This window comes from Anabrus simplex, chromosome 1, assembly GCF_040414725.1.
Source record: "Anabrus simplex isolate iqAnaSimp1 chromosome 1, ASM4041472v1, whole genome shotgun sequence".
NCBI lineage: Eukaryota > Metazoa > Arthropoda > Insecta > Orthoptera > Tettigoniidae > Anabrus > Anabrus simplex.
Window position 1 is genome coordinate 407,025,612 of NC_090265.1, and position 16,459 is coordinate 407,042,070.

Sequence of the window (16,459 nt, forward strand, 5' to 3'; positions counted from 1 at the left end):
TGTCATATTGCAGAGTATAAAGTAATGTTGAAACTGACCCATAGGTAACTTGAATAGTGTTGTGTCATGTCAAACTGCTTGCACTCCATAAGTGTGACCATATATTATTATTATTATTATTATTATTATTATTATTATTATTATTATTATTCAGATTTCCATTATCTGAATACCTGTATTGGTTGTGCGACAATTCTTTCCAAGTAAATAACCTTTTACAATCAAATAAGTCTTACTACATGCATTTTGAAACACTTAAGACTACAATGAAGAGTTTCATAACAAACATATTCAGCTAAGTTTAGAGACTTTACAAATAATAATGCAATTGGTTGTCCGCCCCACTAAATACTTTTAAGGTGATGATGATGATGATGATGATGATGATGATGCTTGTTGTTTAAAGGGGCCTAACATCAAGGTCATCGGCCCCTAATGGTACGAAACGAAATAACAAAAAATTCAAATTCATCCACTGACTAAAATAAAATAAAAAATGTCATGAAGAATGAATGGATGGACATAAACCCTACAAAAAAACAAACAAACAAACAAACAAACAAACAAACAAAAACAGTGGATCAGACTCAAAAAGAAGGTAGTTAATTAGAGTATTACTAACCAAGGGACCATTTATAAAAGCACAATGATGCTTGATGTCTGAAGGGGTGCTAAATTCACGTCTAAGGCCCAACAGAATGGTACATGTCGCGAGTAAAGTAGAACCATGGTATTTGTCATTTTGGGGTACTGATCAAAAGTAGCGAAGACTCACGGTGGTCCACACAAGATGGTACTACTCACAAGTATTGCAATTCATACAGGGAACGCAGACCTATGGTGTTTCTCACACAATGGTGCCACTCATAGCCAATGCAAACCGGTAAGGTTCCTCACCTAGGTGTACTAGTCACAGGCGCCGGTATTCCCGTGGTGTTCCTCACATAGTGGGTACCAATCACAGGCAACGCTGACCCACGGTGCCGCTCATATAGTGGTACAACTCACAGGCTATGCCCAGACCCGCGGTGTTGCTCACATGGGTACAACGCACGGGTACTGGAATTCACCAGGCCAGGCTTTTTACTGCAACTAATCACAAACCTATTTCATACCAATTTAGTGATAATACTCGCAAGTACATGCAACCCATGGTGTTCCCCGCATGATGGTACGAATCAAGAGTAGTTTCATGGTTCTAATTCAATCATCCCTTGGTCGCCCCTTGTAGTCGCCTCTTACGACAGGCAGGGGATACCGCGGGTGTATTCTACATGTGCGTCCCCCACCTGCAGGGGGATACTTTTAAGGATTTTGAAGACCAAGGTGGAAGAAATTTTGTCTTGCAGGAGTTCTTTCTCATGCCCATACATCTACTGTCATGAGGCTGGCATTTTTGAGCAATTTTAAACACCAACAGACTGAGCTGGCATTGAACTGAAAATAAGATTATTCCATTCCAATAATTTGGTAGTCCTGATGGTTAATGCAAACTCTTGGATACTTTGAAATCGTGAAGTCATGAACAGCACAGTTTATTGGGAAGAGAACAACGATAACAATGAAATCGTGTTCGAAGAATAGCAGAGAATGGCATATAAATAAACTATGGTGTCATAAAGCAGCAGGAAAAAAATGAAATTTGACCTGAAATGGTGAAATATAGTAGGATGGCAGGGATGAAATGGTTTTATACAGTGGCATGGCAGTGAAGCAAGGCTTAATAATAATAATAATAATAATAATAATAATAATAATAATAATAATAATAATAATAATAATAATAATAATAATAATGTTATTGATTTTACGTCTGGCTCTATGGCTAAATGGTTAGTGCTCCGGGCCTTTGGGATCCAGAATTCGACTCCCGGCCGGGTTGGGGATTTTAACCTTAATTCGTTAATTCGTCTGGCTCGGGGGCTGAGAGAGTGTGTGCTAATTTTCATCATCAGCAATCATCTTAGGTAGGGCCCCATCCTCACCGACATGCAAGTTGCCTATAGGTCATCTACTAGAAAAAACTTGCACCAGGCTTCTCTGGAGGCCATATACCATCATTATTATTATTATTATTATTATTATTATTATTATTATTAACTCCTCCATTGTCTGGTCTCAAGTCCAGACTGGGAAAGGAGGAGGGTTAGCTGACATAGCAACCAGCTGTAAAAACTGCTAATGCCGAGTGTCGAGCAGCGGTAAATAATTCGACCCCCCCATAGGGGCCAATGGCTTCGGGCGGATGAGCCCCTTTGGGTTGGGTGATGGTCCTCTCAGTGTAGGAAATGACTGGAATCTATCATCTGTATGTTTGACCCAACAGCAAAACGGGCAGAGGAACCTCCTTTTCGTGGTTCTCAGTGGCTGTGGAGGTGGATGAGGTCATGCCAGACGGACTGGCTGAGAAGGCGCAACTCAATGATATTTCGACCCTGCGGCAGTCCGTTACATTCATATTACTTCAACCTGCACGTCGCATTTCATTTGTGCTGCAGGGTATAGATCCAAGAACATAGTGTGTGAGTCACTTCCTTGCAAGCTGCGATCCACCTTAAACAAAATCCCGCTTGTGGCACTTTTTCCTGCCGTCGCGCCCTTCAACTCAAGTCCAACGGCAATGGGATAAGGATGGTGGAGGCAGGTTTTCGGGAATAAACTGAAAGCCTCTAGTTTGGACCTGCACGTTGGCAGCAGATGTGTGATGGTTGTCTTTCTGAGACCCCATGACTACTCATAAATTCGGTCCTGCATCTGTGTTTGGGCAGGCCTATTTAGGATCACTGCTACCCACTCTGAATGGGTAAGGCCATAGAAAATGTGGGCTAAACATCGGTATTCACACTCTCAGCTGGCTGGGAGGTCGCACCCAGCGGGTCACCTTTTATGCGGTCGAAAAACAAAGATTACCAAAACTTTGATTATAGGAACCTGGAATGTTCGAACCCTACTTGATTTGAAAGACAAGAACAGACCTGACAGAAGAACAGCACCTGTCACCCATGAGCTTAGACGAATGAACATTGATATTGCTGCCTTAAGTGAAACCAGACTGTCCAGCGAAGGTAAACTTACAGAGTTCATTTATGGTGTTGGATTCGCTGTGAAGACCACATTGGTGATTATCAGTTAACTCCAACCGCTGTTAGCGAAAGAATTACGACTCTCCGAATCCCATTCTCTGGAGCTAACTCTATGACACTCATCTCCGCATATGCTCCCACCTTGGATGCTGTATGTAGAAGCTAAAGACCAATACTACAACTTGCTCAGCACTACCATCACCAAAGTACCATCAAGAGACAAGCTCTTACTACTTGGTGATTTCAACACCAGAGTTGATAAAGATCACCAATTATGGGGTAATGTGATGGGAAAACATGGACTTGACAACTGTAATGCCAATGGTCTACTGCTCCTTGGTTTATGTGCTGAACATTTATTACTAATACTCTGTTCTGCCTGCCTAAGACCACTTTGATGCATCCTCGCTCAAAGCACTGGCACATCCTTCACTATGTCACCAGGCAATGTGATAAAAAAGATGTCCTTGTTACAAGGACTGCAAGAAACGTCCGACTGCTGGACAGATCATAAGCTCCTTTTTTTTGCCGGTTGAGATCCATCCACAACCTGCCCAGAAAGAAAAAACTTCAAATTGAATCCATTGCTACAGATTACAGAAATGCAATCTCAAACAAACTGGGTAGTCATCTAGTCAGTAGTAATAGTACAAATCAGGAGTGGGCCACACTTCAGAAGGTCAACACTGAGTCAACTGAGGGAAACAATTGGTTTTGCGAGGAAACAAAGACAGGCTGGTTTGATGAAAATGATGAAGAAATTGTCTGATCAATGCCAAACGGGAAGCCCATCTACCCTGTCTTCAAGATCTGTCTTCCAATGTGAAGAAATCACATTTCTTGGAACTTAAAGGAAAATGTCGGGCACAAATTAGGGAAATCAAGAATAACTGGTGGCAACAAAAAGCTGAAGAACTGCAAAGACTATCTGATGCCTGTGACCTGCAAGACTAGTATGCTGGCATAAAGGAGATATATGGTCCAATTCGATGTTCATTGGGCTCACTGAAGACTGCTGACAACGCCATCATTTTAACTGATAATGGAGAAATTTTAGAGCATACGAAGGAACATTTCTCTGTGCTTGTAAATCGTGCCTCCAATATCACTGAGGACTTTCTCCGTAATGTCCCTCAGTAGCCCCAATAACCATGGATGGCAGTTCCACCTATATGCAGAGATTTCACCAAAGCACTCAATCATCTAAAACCAAGAAAGGCTCCTGGTCCTGATAACATTCCTCTGGAACTGATACAAAATGAAGGTACAACTCTGAAGACTAGACTAGACTCGAGAAGTACCTGATGACTTGAAGAATGCGACCATCATCACTATCTTCAAGAAAGGCGATCGTAGTGTATGTGGGAACTACCATGGTATATCTCTTGTGTCAATTGCAGGTAAAATTCTCGCAAGAATTCTATTAAACCAGCCTCAAGTTATCTCAAAGAGGATTTTGCCCGAGTCTGAATGTGGTTTCCGAACCTCCAGAGCCACAACAGATATGATCTTCTGTGTTAGACAACTCCAGGAAAAATGCAGAGAGCAACAGCAGCCTCTGTATATAGTTTTCTATGATCTGGAAACAGCCTTTGATCCAGTGCCAAGATCTGCTATGCGGAAAGTATTGAGACAATTTGGATGTCCTGAACGTTATGTGGAATTGGTTCAAGCTCTTCATGATGGCATGTCTGGACAGGTTCTTCATGGTAACTTGGTATCAGATTCGTTCCCAATCACTCATGGATTGAAACAAGGCTGTGTTCTTGCTCCTACACTCTTTGCACTGTACATGCCTGCCATGGGGGCCCTCCAGACCTTTCTGGAGGGTCTGAGGGAAATAAAATAACCTCTCGCAGAACAGAAACAGGTATTGCCAGAAAACATCTTGAGGCAGTGTGATTGTTACTAGCCCAAGCCAAAGCTTGGAAGTGGAAACCATGCCCACACATGCTAGAGAGGCATCCATGTTACCTCCACATGGGTGATACGGTGGTTTAGGTGAAGTGGGTGCTGGTGATTGAGGTGAAAGCTCACTGCGGTGTGCTGGAACCAACACATTACTTTGCCCTACGTAGCCTGAACGAGCCGCGGGTTGGGAACGGGGCGAAACCAACGTAGGGGGAACACACGGCTGTGAACTCAGTCATGGTAATGCCAAGTGGGAACCACGTGAGTAGGTCTCCTAAAGGTGGAACAAACCTGGTCGGGTTCGGGCCAGGAGCGGACTGCTGGATGGATGGCTGAGGGGCGTGACACCTGCTACGGACAGCCTGAGTTGCAGGAGGATAATGTCTAGTGGAATACCTCATCACGGATGGTGAGAACGCCGCTCAGGACCCTAGAAGGGACAAAAAACCTATGTCATACGGAACATGGACATTCCAAATGAACCACCTAAACAAATACCAAGAGAATGGAAGCTCCAGAAGAGCAGGTTCAGCGGCAGGCCTAAGAGGAGAATATGGAGGCAGAAGTCCCAGTAGGGCAGGCTGAATCCAAATCTGAAGAACAGAAGAAGCAACAGGAAAGCAGACTTCTGGACGAAAGGAAACAGGAGATTTCACTGAGAAAGACCTGAAGATATCGGCATCGAAACTAAACAGGATGCATATATAGACCACCTCGCATAAGTGCCTACTATAAGGAAAAGAAGAAGGTGAGGAAAGAAGCCAAGATAGTAGCTGGGACTTGGGTGAAGAAGCCAAGGAACAGGGATCGGCGAGACGCTATGCCAATGACTATGCCCAAAGGGCCAAGGCCGGGGGAAAGCACGCCATCAAGTTCGGCTACTAAACCACCCTCCAAAAAACCGAAGGAAGAAAAAGTCATGTCCTTTTCAGAAAGACTATCCTCAGTTAAGTTCGCAATAATACCCAAGACCTTTCCAGATAGAAAACTCAAGGAGGAAGACGTGATTGAATTCTCATCTGCTCTGATAGTGCAAATGAAGCCGCTGTCAGACGGATGACTGCCAGGCTTCCTGAGTCACCAAGGCTGGAAAGTGGAAATATGGTACTGATCTGTGCAAATCCAGAAATGAAAAGTTGGCTGGAACAGACAGTATCAAATTGTAACCCATGGAAAGGGGAGACCCTAGAGGTGGCGGACTCAAAAAAGGTGCTGAGCACGACCAAGGTCATCACCAAGTTCCCACCTCCTTTTGACAAGATGAAAGTGGAGGATGTTTTTGTCAGAATCAATCAGCATGATATCAAACTTCTAAGGCAAGAGTGGAGAGTGCTGAATGCCACTTCAATCGACAAGACAGGAAGGACAGTCATTTTAGCCCTTGGTGAAAGAGACTTTGAAGAGCTCAAAAAGAGAAGCCTTACGGCTAAGCTCGGACTTGGGCAGATCAAGTTTCAGGTCATCTGGGGAAAAACTAAACCCAATGTTGATTAAGATGGTGCTGAAGATCCTTCAGGCCAATCTTCAGCATAAAAAAGCAGCTGTGGCGAATTTCGCCAGGAAGTTCAAGTCCAAGGCTAATGATGTGGCCCTTATTCAAGAGCCCTGGGTAGTCAAGGACAGAGTAGCAGGACTGGCGGAATCTGAAGGTAGGCTGATGTACGATACAACATCGGAAATGCCCAGAAGATGTCTTCTTGTGAACAGGAAACTAAAATGTCTTATGTTGCAGGAACACTGTTTACGGGACTTAACCGCGGCCAAGATTAAACTTGGAAATTGGGAGGGACCCAGAGAAATAACCATTGGCTCTGCATACCTTCCATATTAGTCAACTAATCTGCGCCCATCAAAGTTGAGAACCTAATTTGCAATGCAAAGAGGACAGGCGAACACCTAGTCCTTGAAGCAGGCGCAAATTCACACCACACGGCATGGGGCAGCACGAACTGCAATGCAAGAGGTGAGTCTTCACTAGAGTTTATTATTGGAACTGAGTTGACAGTAATAAACCTAGGAAACAACATTAAGGAGTGAGGGTAATTGTTTCCACCTATTCAATACTACAACTGTGTGAAGTCATTAATACATCACATATTAATAGATTTCAACATAGGGACCGGTTTCGGCAACTGTATTTGCCATCATCAACCAAAGGAACAATTGTTACAAGGCGTTATACAAATCTATATTAACATAATTTTAAAATATATGTATATACAAATTGAACCATACTCTTCAAACTATTTTGTGTATTAGATGTACACCACAAAACTTTTTAATTTAAATTACTAGCATATTTCTTATGCAATATATTATAATCTGTTAATTCTGTACAATCTTTTGGATATAAATAGTTAAAACGTTGTCAATTCCTTGTAGTTGTTGCAAAATGCTGATTAAACATCTAGTTTAGTTAAAATCAATCTCTTAAAAAAAATTTACAGCTGCTTAGACATTAAGGACATTCAGTGTTCTCTTGGTCAATTATACATTTTAGTTATTGACATACATTAAAATAAATTTGGCTGATGTAATTTTTAAACATTAAACATTTTTATGTTTGGTATGGAGGTCCATTGTAGTACAGGTCTTTAGTGAAAAACAGTTCCTTGTAAAATGAATGTTAGCGAACTATAAAACGGGTTCATGCTGCCTTGGTAAAATATGAAGTTAAATGACGATCCTTTGTGAATACAATGGCTTTTAGTAATATTAATGTGTGTTTTTAGTCTATATTTTGATTGTAGTGTCCTTAATTATGGATAGACTTGATAATAGTAGACTGGTGGACCGGATTTCTTGAAAAACATTACGTTCAAAGGATTTTGAGATTCTAGAAATATCTCGAACCAAGACGGACCTCGGGCACCAAGTTGTCAAGAGTAAAGTCGGAGAGGAGAGTTAATTCTGTACAATCTTTTGGATATAAAGTTAAAATGTTGTCAATTCCTCGTAGTTGTTGCAAAATGCTGATTAAGCATCTAGTTTAGTTAAAATCAGTTTCTCTCTGACTTTTTATAGTTCGCTAACATTCATTTTACGAGGAACTGTTTTTCACAAGAGACCTGTACTACAATGGACCTCCATTACAAACATAAAAAAGTTTAATATTTCAAAATTACATCAGTCGAATTTATTTTAATGTATGTCAATAACGAAAATGTATAATTGTCCAGGAAACACTGAATGTCCTTAATGTCTAAGCAGCTGTAATTTTTAAAGGATAGATTTTATCAAAGACTTGTACTGCAATGAACCTCCATACCAACCACAAATATGTTTAATGTTCCAAAATTACATTAGCCAAATTTATTTTAATGTATGTTAGTAACTAGAATGTATAATTGGCCAAGAAAAACTGTATGCCCTTAATGTCTAAGCAACTGTGAACATTTTTTTAAAGAGATTGATTTTAACTATTTATATACAAAAGATTGTACAGAATTAACAAATTATAATATATTGCATAAGAAATATGCTAGTAATTTCAATAAAAAAGTTTTATGGTGTACACCTAATACACAAAATTGTTTAAGAGTATGGTTCAATTTGTATATACATATAGAGTGAAACCTCGGAATGCTAGTAACTTGGTCTACGAGTGTTTTGCAAGATGAGCAAAAATTTAAAATAAATTGTAACTTGATAAGCGAGTGAGGTTCCGCAATACAAGTGCCTACGTTTTCCCCTCCCCTGTTCGTTTGTTGAATATATGAACGAGGTTTTTGGTCCTGTAATGAAGAAGTAACTTTCAGAAAATAATCTGCCGCTCAAAGTCTTGCTGGTTATGGACAATGCTCATCCTCCAGTCCTTGAGGCCGACTTACTGGAGGAATTAAAGTTTGTTAATAAGTTCCTTCCTCCCAACACTACTCCAACACTCCAGCCTATGGATCAACAAGTCATTTCGAACTTCAAGAAGCTATTTCAGTGATGCTTCGAAGTGACCGAAGGAACAAACCTTACCATCCGAGAGTTTGGGAGAAAGCATTTCCCCATCGTGAACTGCCTGAAGATCATCGATAAAGCCTGGGATGGAGTCACCAAGATAACTCTCACTTCTGCTTGTGGAAAGCTGTGGCCTGACTCTGTTCTTGGACGTGACTTTGAGGGGATTGTTGGTGAAAATGAGCTGCCGACTGTCGATGAAACTGTGTCCTTAGGGAAGACTATGTGGTTGGAGGTGAATGATGTGGACATTCGAGAGCTGTTGGAAGAACATAGCCAGGAACTATCTACCAACGAACTGATGGACCTGCATCGCGAACAACAGGAGGAGGTTATGGAGATCTCGCGCGGGGAAGAGGAGGAGGAAAAGTCAATAGAATCTCTCACTGAGATTCGGGAGAAGTGCAAAATGTGGGAAACGATGCAATATTTTGTAGAAAAACATCACCAGAATAAGGCTGTAGCAGTACGAGCGATGAATCAGTTCAATGACAATGCAATGTCACATTTTCATGAAATCCTCAAAAAGAGGCAAAAGCAACAGTCATCGGACAAGTTCCTCGTTAAAGTTGCACAAAAAGGAAACAATTCCAGTGAGCCAAAAGACAGCAGTGATTCCGTTAGTAAAATTCGTGCTACACAGTAACTCTTCTCATGTCATCTCTTGCCTCCCTCACACCAACAATGATTCTATTGTAAGGTAAAGTGCAGTTTAATTTGTTTTAAGTTATATTTTGTTTCATAAATGGTATATGAATAAATATTTTTGTGCTGTGGACAAATCAACCGCATTTCAATTGTTTCTTATGGGAAAACTTGCTTTGATATAAGAGCGCTTTGGATTACAAGCATGTTGCCAGAACGAATTATGCTCGCAATCCAAGGTTCCACTGTATTTTTAAAATGTGTTAATATAGATTTGTATAACGCCTTGTAACAATTTTTCTTTGGTTGATGATGGCAAATACAGTTGCCAAAAACGGTCCCGATGTTAAAATCTAATAAATATGTGATGTATTAATGACTTCACACAGTTGTATTGAATATGTTGAAACAATTACCCTCACTCCTTAATGTAAATCTGGATTCAATATGGATCAAAAATGTTTTTGACATTACCTAGGAAACAAGCCTACATTTATAAATAAAAATTATAGGGAGGTAATAGACATTGCACTAAGTACTACGCATATTGCAAACTTTATTAAAGACTGGAAGGTGCTGGAGGAACCATCATTGGCAGACCACCAGCACATCCAATTTGCAATAGATGCGGGACTCTGTGGGATCGAGATGTACAGAGACCCAAAAAGAACTAACTGGAATAGATACCGAGAAGTTCTAGAGAAGGCTGTAAAAAAAATTCCAACTAACGTGAGAGGACAGAAAGAATTGGATGAGGCAGTGGAACTATTAGAAGAGGTCATTACAGACTCATTCCATGACAACTGTCTTCTCAAAGAAAAGAAAAACACCAAAAAAGTAAGGTGGTGGAACAACAAACTAGCCAAAATGAAAAAAGAGGTTAGAATGTTGTATAGAATATCATCTAGAAATGGTATGTGGAAAGCACAAAGAAAATCTTGGAGACTGTTCTGTGAGAAAATGGAATCACACACTGAAACAGAAAGGCTCCAGAAGGCTCTTAAAGCAACACACATAAATCAGGTGGGGACACTGGAGAAACCAGATGGGTTTTTTACTCAGGCAGGGAAGGACACGCTGGAGATGCTAATGGCATGTCACTTTCCTGAGGCTGAGGAGATGACAGAAGAAGAAACTATTGGAACAGAGACCGGAGCTCAAAGAGCAGACTGGAACTGTGCCAACAGAATAATAAAACACAATGATGTAAAATGGGCAATAGACACATTTCACCCTATAAAGGCTCCGGGGCCAGATGAGATACTTCCGATACTCCTAGGAAGGATGGGAGATACTCGTCAATGACCTGACGGATCTTTACAGAGCTGGTCTAAGTTTAGGGTACATGCCGAAATCATGGTCTGAAGCTAAAGCGGTATTCATACCTAAGCCTGGAAGGGGAAATTATGCCCAAGCCAAGGCACACAGACCATTTTTTCTAACCTCCTTCATGCTGAAAGCAATGGAGAAAATTCTGGATAAATATATCAGAAGAACGGTGCAATTGAACTCAACATTACATGAAAATCATTTTGCATATAGACCTGACACATCCACTGAAGTAGCACTCCACCAGTTGGTTTGTAAACTAGAAAGTCTAGAATATAAAGAAATTGCACTGGTGGCATTTCTAGATATAGAAGGAGCCTTCAGCAACACAACCTATGACAATGATCAAAGCATTAGAAAAGTGCAAGGTGAGTAAAACCGTCGTCAAATGGATTAAATCCATGTTAGATGGAAGGAAGCTAAAAGCAACCCTGTTTGAAGAAATACTGACGGTTAGGGCCACCCGAGGCTGTGCTCAGGGAGGAGTTCTTCTGCCTCTGTTCTGGAATCTCGTGGTGGACAAAATCATAGCTATGCTCAACGAACAGGGTTTTTATACACAATGATACGCAGATGATCTAGTGATTGCAGTGCGAGGTAAGGTGGCGAGTGTTATCCAGGACCTCGTGCAAAGATCACTCAACCTTGTGGAGAACTGGTGTCGGAAAGAACAACTATCAGTCAACCCGAATAAGATAACTCTGGTCCCTTTTACAAGAAGGAGAAAATTACAGGGAAAGAGAACACTGAAGCTATTTGGACAATATATATATATATGAAAGAAGAGGCACTGCACCTAGGTGTAGTGTTAGATAAAAATCTAACCTGGAGTCCACATATTGAGAGGAACATAACCCGGGCCAAGAACTTGCTGTATGTACGTAAAAGAGCTGTCGGGAAGACATGGGACCTAAGACCATCAATGGTAATGTGGATATACACAATGATCATTAGACCGTTGATGGCCTATGCTGCAATCATCTGGTGGCAGAAAGTAAGTCAAGGAAAAGTCAGCAGTAGACTGGATAGCCTACAGAGAATGGTATGCATAGCCGTAACTGGGGCCATGAGAACTATGCCGCCAGAAGCCTTGAATACTCTACTAGAACTCCCATCACTGAGCCTCCGTGGCTCAGACGGCAGCGTGTCGGCCTCTCACCGCTGTATACCGTGGTTCAAATCCCGGTCACTCCATGTGAGATTTGTGCTGGACAAAGCGGAGGCGGGACAGGTTTTTCTCCGGGTACTCTGGTTTTCCCTGTCATCTTTCATTCCAGCAACACTCTCCATTCTCATTTCATTGCATCTATCATTCATTAATAAATCACTTTGGGAGTGGCGACCCCATCGTACTAACAGCCTATATCTGCTTCATTCATTACATCCCTGACCCGGTCAATGACTGGAAAACAGGTTGTAGGTTTTCATTTTCACCTCCCATCACTATTCAATTTCATAAAAGGACAGGCCAGAATGAGTTCATATAGATTGGCACAATCAGAGTGCTGGAATGCACAAAGACCCAAATCTAGGACACTGTAAAACTAACAGAGTAATAAAAGAGGAAGTTCTACACATGCTTTCTGATCATATGATACCAAAGTACAACTTTGAAAAATCTTTTGAGACCCAAATACTAAAAAAAAGAAGACTGGGATATCAACAAATGGAATACTGAAAAAGAAGATACAGTGTGGTAGACTGATGGCTCCAAGACAGTGGATGGCACAGGAAGGATCAAGGGGGTAAGACCTGAGAGACCAATCCAGATGAGCCTTTGCAAACACACTACATTCTTTGAAGCTGAAGTGATAGCTATCACAACAGGTCTTGAAGAAAATATGAAAATGAACTATAGCAACAAGAACATTTTCATTTTTACGGACAGCCAAGCAGCCATTAAGGCACTAGAAGCAGTCCGGATAACATCCAGAATTGTCTGGTATTGCCATTCACTTCTTCTGAGGCTCTCAAACTACAGCACTGTCAAAATAACATGGGTACCAGGGCATGCAGTTATAGAAGGAAATGAAAAGGCAGATAAACTGGCCTGGAGGGCAGGAACATATTTTGTAGGCTCAGAACCTGTATGCGGGATTTCCTATGGACAAGCCTGACACTACAAGGAAAATGGGTACAAAAGAAACGAATGGGATAAATACTCCAGGGTGCAGGCTTGCAAAGGAACTGATAAAAGGACGAAACAAGAAGCATAATAAAGAACTGTTGAAACTCAGCAGAGAAAATATAATATGGGTAGTAGGACTGTTGACAGAACACTGCCATCTGAAAAAACACCTACATAGAATTGGAGTAATAAGAGACAATATATGTAGGAAATGCAATGAAGCAGAGGAATCAGCTGTACACACACTTTTCAAATGTGAGGCGCTGGGTAGAATCAGACTCTTCACTCTAGGACTACCAGGTGAAGAGAGAGAAAAAATCCAAGACGACCCAATAAGAACAACCTGCAGCATTGTGAAGGGAGCAGGTATATCTAGGTGGAAATGAAGGAAAAACATAGTAGCAAAAGATCTTAGAGGTCGACGCTGATTAGGAACTAATATTTAGAGGCCCCATGAAGAAAATAAGAAGAACATGAACATTCAAGTGCAGCATGGCCACGGTCCACCACATGCTACAACTCAGTATCAGGACTTATCTTGTTTTAAGTGCCCGAAAACTTCCAACCAGCACAGCACCTGCACTGGCTAGAGACCTCGCCGCAGCAGCCTCTGGCTCACACGTCTCCCATCAGATTGTATATCACCGGCTCCGAGAGGTTCCTCTGTATGCTTGGCAACCCATCAGTCACATTCCCCTCACACAGAGAGATTGCACAGCTTGTCGAATATGATGTCTTGCCCACCATGACTGGAACCAGGAACAGTGGGATAGTGTCCTGTTCATAGGTGAGTCACAGTTTAGCTTAAAGAGTGATTCTCGCTGTCTGTTTGTCTGGCTTGCAGGGACATGTTACAACCCAGCCAATTGGAAAGCCAGGCTGAGTGGCTCAGACGGTTAAGGCGCTGGCCTTCTAACCCCAACTTGGCAGGTTCGATCCTGGCTCAGTCCGGTGGTATTTGAAGGTGCTCAAATCCGACAGCCCCGTGTCGGTAGATTTACTGGCACGTAAAATAACTCCTGCGGGACTAAATTCCGGCACCTCGGCGTCTCCGAAGACCTTAAAAAGTAGTTAGTGGGACGTAAAGCAAATAACATTATTATTATTATTATTATTATTATTATTATTATTATTGCGCCAGTGTTTTTGTTTGAGGACACATCATATTAGGAGCACATAAGCCTCTGAATATGGTTCCCAGGGATACTGTAATGGATGCAGTTTACAAGGATGACACCCTGTAACAGTATGAGTGACTTTTTTGTGGTGTGCATAGACCCGAGTTCTGTCTAATGGATGATAACCCCCAACCACACAGGGCTGACCTGGAGGGCAAGTACCTGCAACATAAGGATATCATGTGTCTAGAGTGGTCAGTATAATTGGTCCGTTAATGGAAATATGAGTAGGACTAGATATTTTATGGTCCTTGAGTGTTAAGGGTTTATTCAGTTTTTAAGATGTTGGTTTTTGTAGTTTATATTATGTTTATGTCTTTTACTGCCAAATGTTGTTATACATAGCTTTTTAATCATTATTTTGAGGCATTTCACATGCCTAGTGATGATGAGATTTGTTTACATGATTGCCATGGACTGAGGAACATTATTTTACAATCATATAGGAAGCCTCGTCAGGTGATACTTTCAGAAGATATTGGTGTTATCGATTCTTATCGCATGTAATAAATAATAATGTTAATTGCTTTACATCCCACTAACTACTTTTACAGTTTTTGGAAACGCCAAGGTGCCGCAATTTAGTCCTGCAGGAGGTCTTTTATGTGCCAGTAAATCTACCGGCATGAGGCTGACGTATTTGAGCACTTTCAAATACCACCAGACTGAGCCAGGATCGAACCTGCCAAGCTGAGGTCAGAAAGCCAGCGCCTCAACTATCTGAGCCACTCAGCCCAGCAAACACATGTAATTGTAAAGTTCTCAGGCTCTATTTAGAATCTGTGACCTTACAGTAAGTGCTCTTAAGTCTTAGATTCTAACCTCTTATATACTGTGGTAATAAGCTTCATATCAGTATTACAGATGAACATAATGAATTATTAACATTGCATGTTCTTCATATTTTTATGTACGTCTCTGAATTTTCGTCCTTTTTCCTGTCTGCCTGTGCATTGTAGTGCCATTAATGCACATTTCTGTGGACGGCTTGTGTCCTTGTACCTAGCAGTGGATTTTTAAGCGTATCTATTTGTTTTTGTTATATATACCTGTTTTCTAACCTCTTATTTACAACTGTTGCTAGGTATTTTGATATTTGATATTTTGATATTTAGTTGTATATACACATTTTTAACCATTTTTTTTTACACCCATTGCCAGACACCTTTCTATTGTGTACAGTTATATCATGTTATATTGTGAAGAAGTTTTATCATAATGGATGTACAGGTTATTATGTTATATTACTGTCCAATTTATGTTTATGAGAACATGTCAGTGTAATCTGTGGCTAGCATAGAATGCTCCTCGTTCCTGTTTTTCTGTGCCCTTTTTGTCCTTTTTTCTAATCAGACTTTATAACTGAGCCTTTCACTGCACGTTTCTGTGAGCAGATTTTGTTCTTATGTTTCTCAGTGGAATGTTTATTTTCATGAGTTTATTTGATTTACATGTCTTCTAAGCTCATGTTTTCTAAATTCTGACTTTCCCCTGTGGGTTGGGTTTGTAGAATAGGCCCACGGTTTTCTCTGCCTCTCTTAAAAGGTGACTAAAAGAGAACAAAGTGGCCACCGGTATAAGTGCCCCCCCCCCCTCTATACAGCCTCTTCAAAGGATGGATGAGCAAATAGAGGTTCAGGGCATTCTATCCTTGGGGCAAGAAATCACCCTTAAGGATGAACCAGAATGATTTGGTCAACAGCACAGAATGTGGAAGGCAATGGAAAACAACCACATTAAAGATCCCAAGGATGTTCTAAGAATCAGCAGTATGGTATGGAGAATGGCAATGTCTTCTGTAAAATACTCCAGAGGTAAAGAAGTCCCCCAAATGGATCTATGGGTGGGAACTACAAAGGACAAGAGAACGATAAAGGTGAAATCAAATAAGATTGCCACGTGGAATGCAAGAATGTTAATGCAATGTGGCCAACTGGAAATGAATCGACTGAAGACAGATATTCTAGGAATATCCGAGATGTGATAGTCTTAACCTGGTAGCCTCTGATCTGGAGACTATAGAATAATTCATATAGTAACTGATGAAACAGACCTCAGATGGGGGAATAGCAATTATCCTTAACAAGACCTTAGGATCTAGAGTGAACGGTTACATACAACACAGTTCTAGAATTATTCTAGTTAAACTGGAAACAAAGCCAACTGATACTATAGTAATCCAAGTTTATATGCCTACATCCTGAAGAAGAAACAGAAACTGTGGAAACAGTGTA

General features: G+C 41.0%; 1 protein-coding gene across 1 annotated transcript in view; it reads right to left on the reverse strand.

The window, feature by feature from the left end:
• Positions 1-16,459, reverse strand: part of Pex19 (peroxin 19) — a 95,327-nt gene that overhangs the window by 67,042 nt on the left and 11,826 nt on the right. The window lies entirely within an intron of this gene.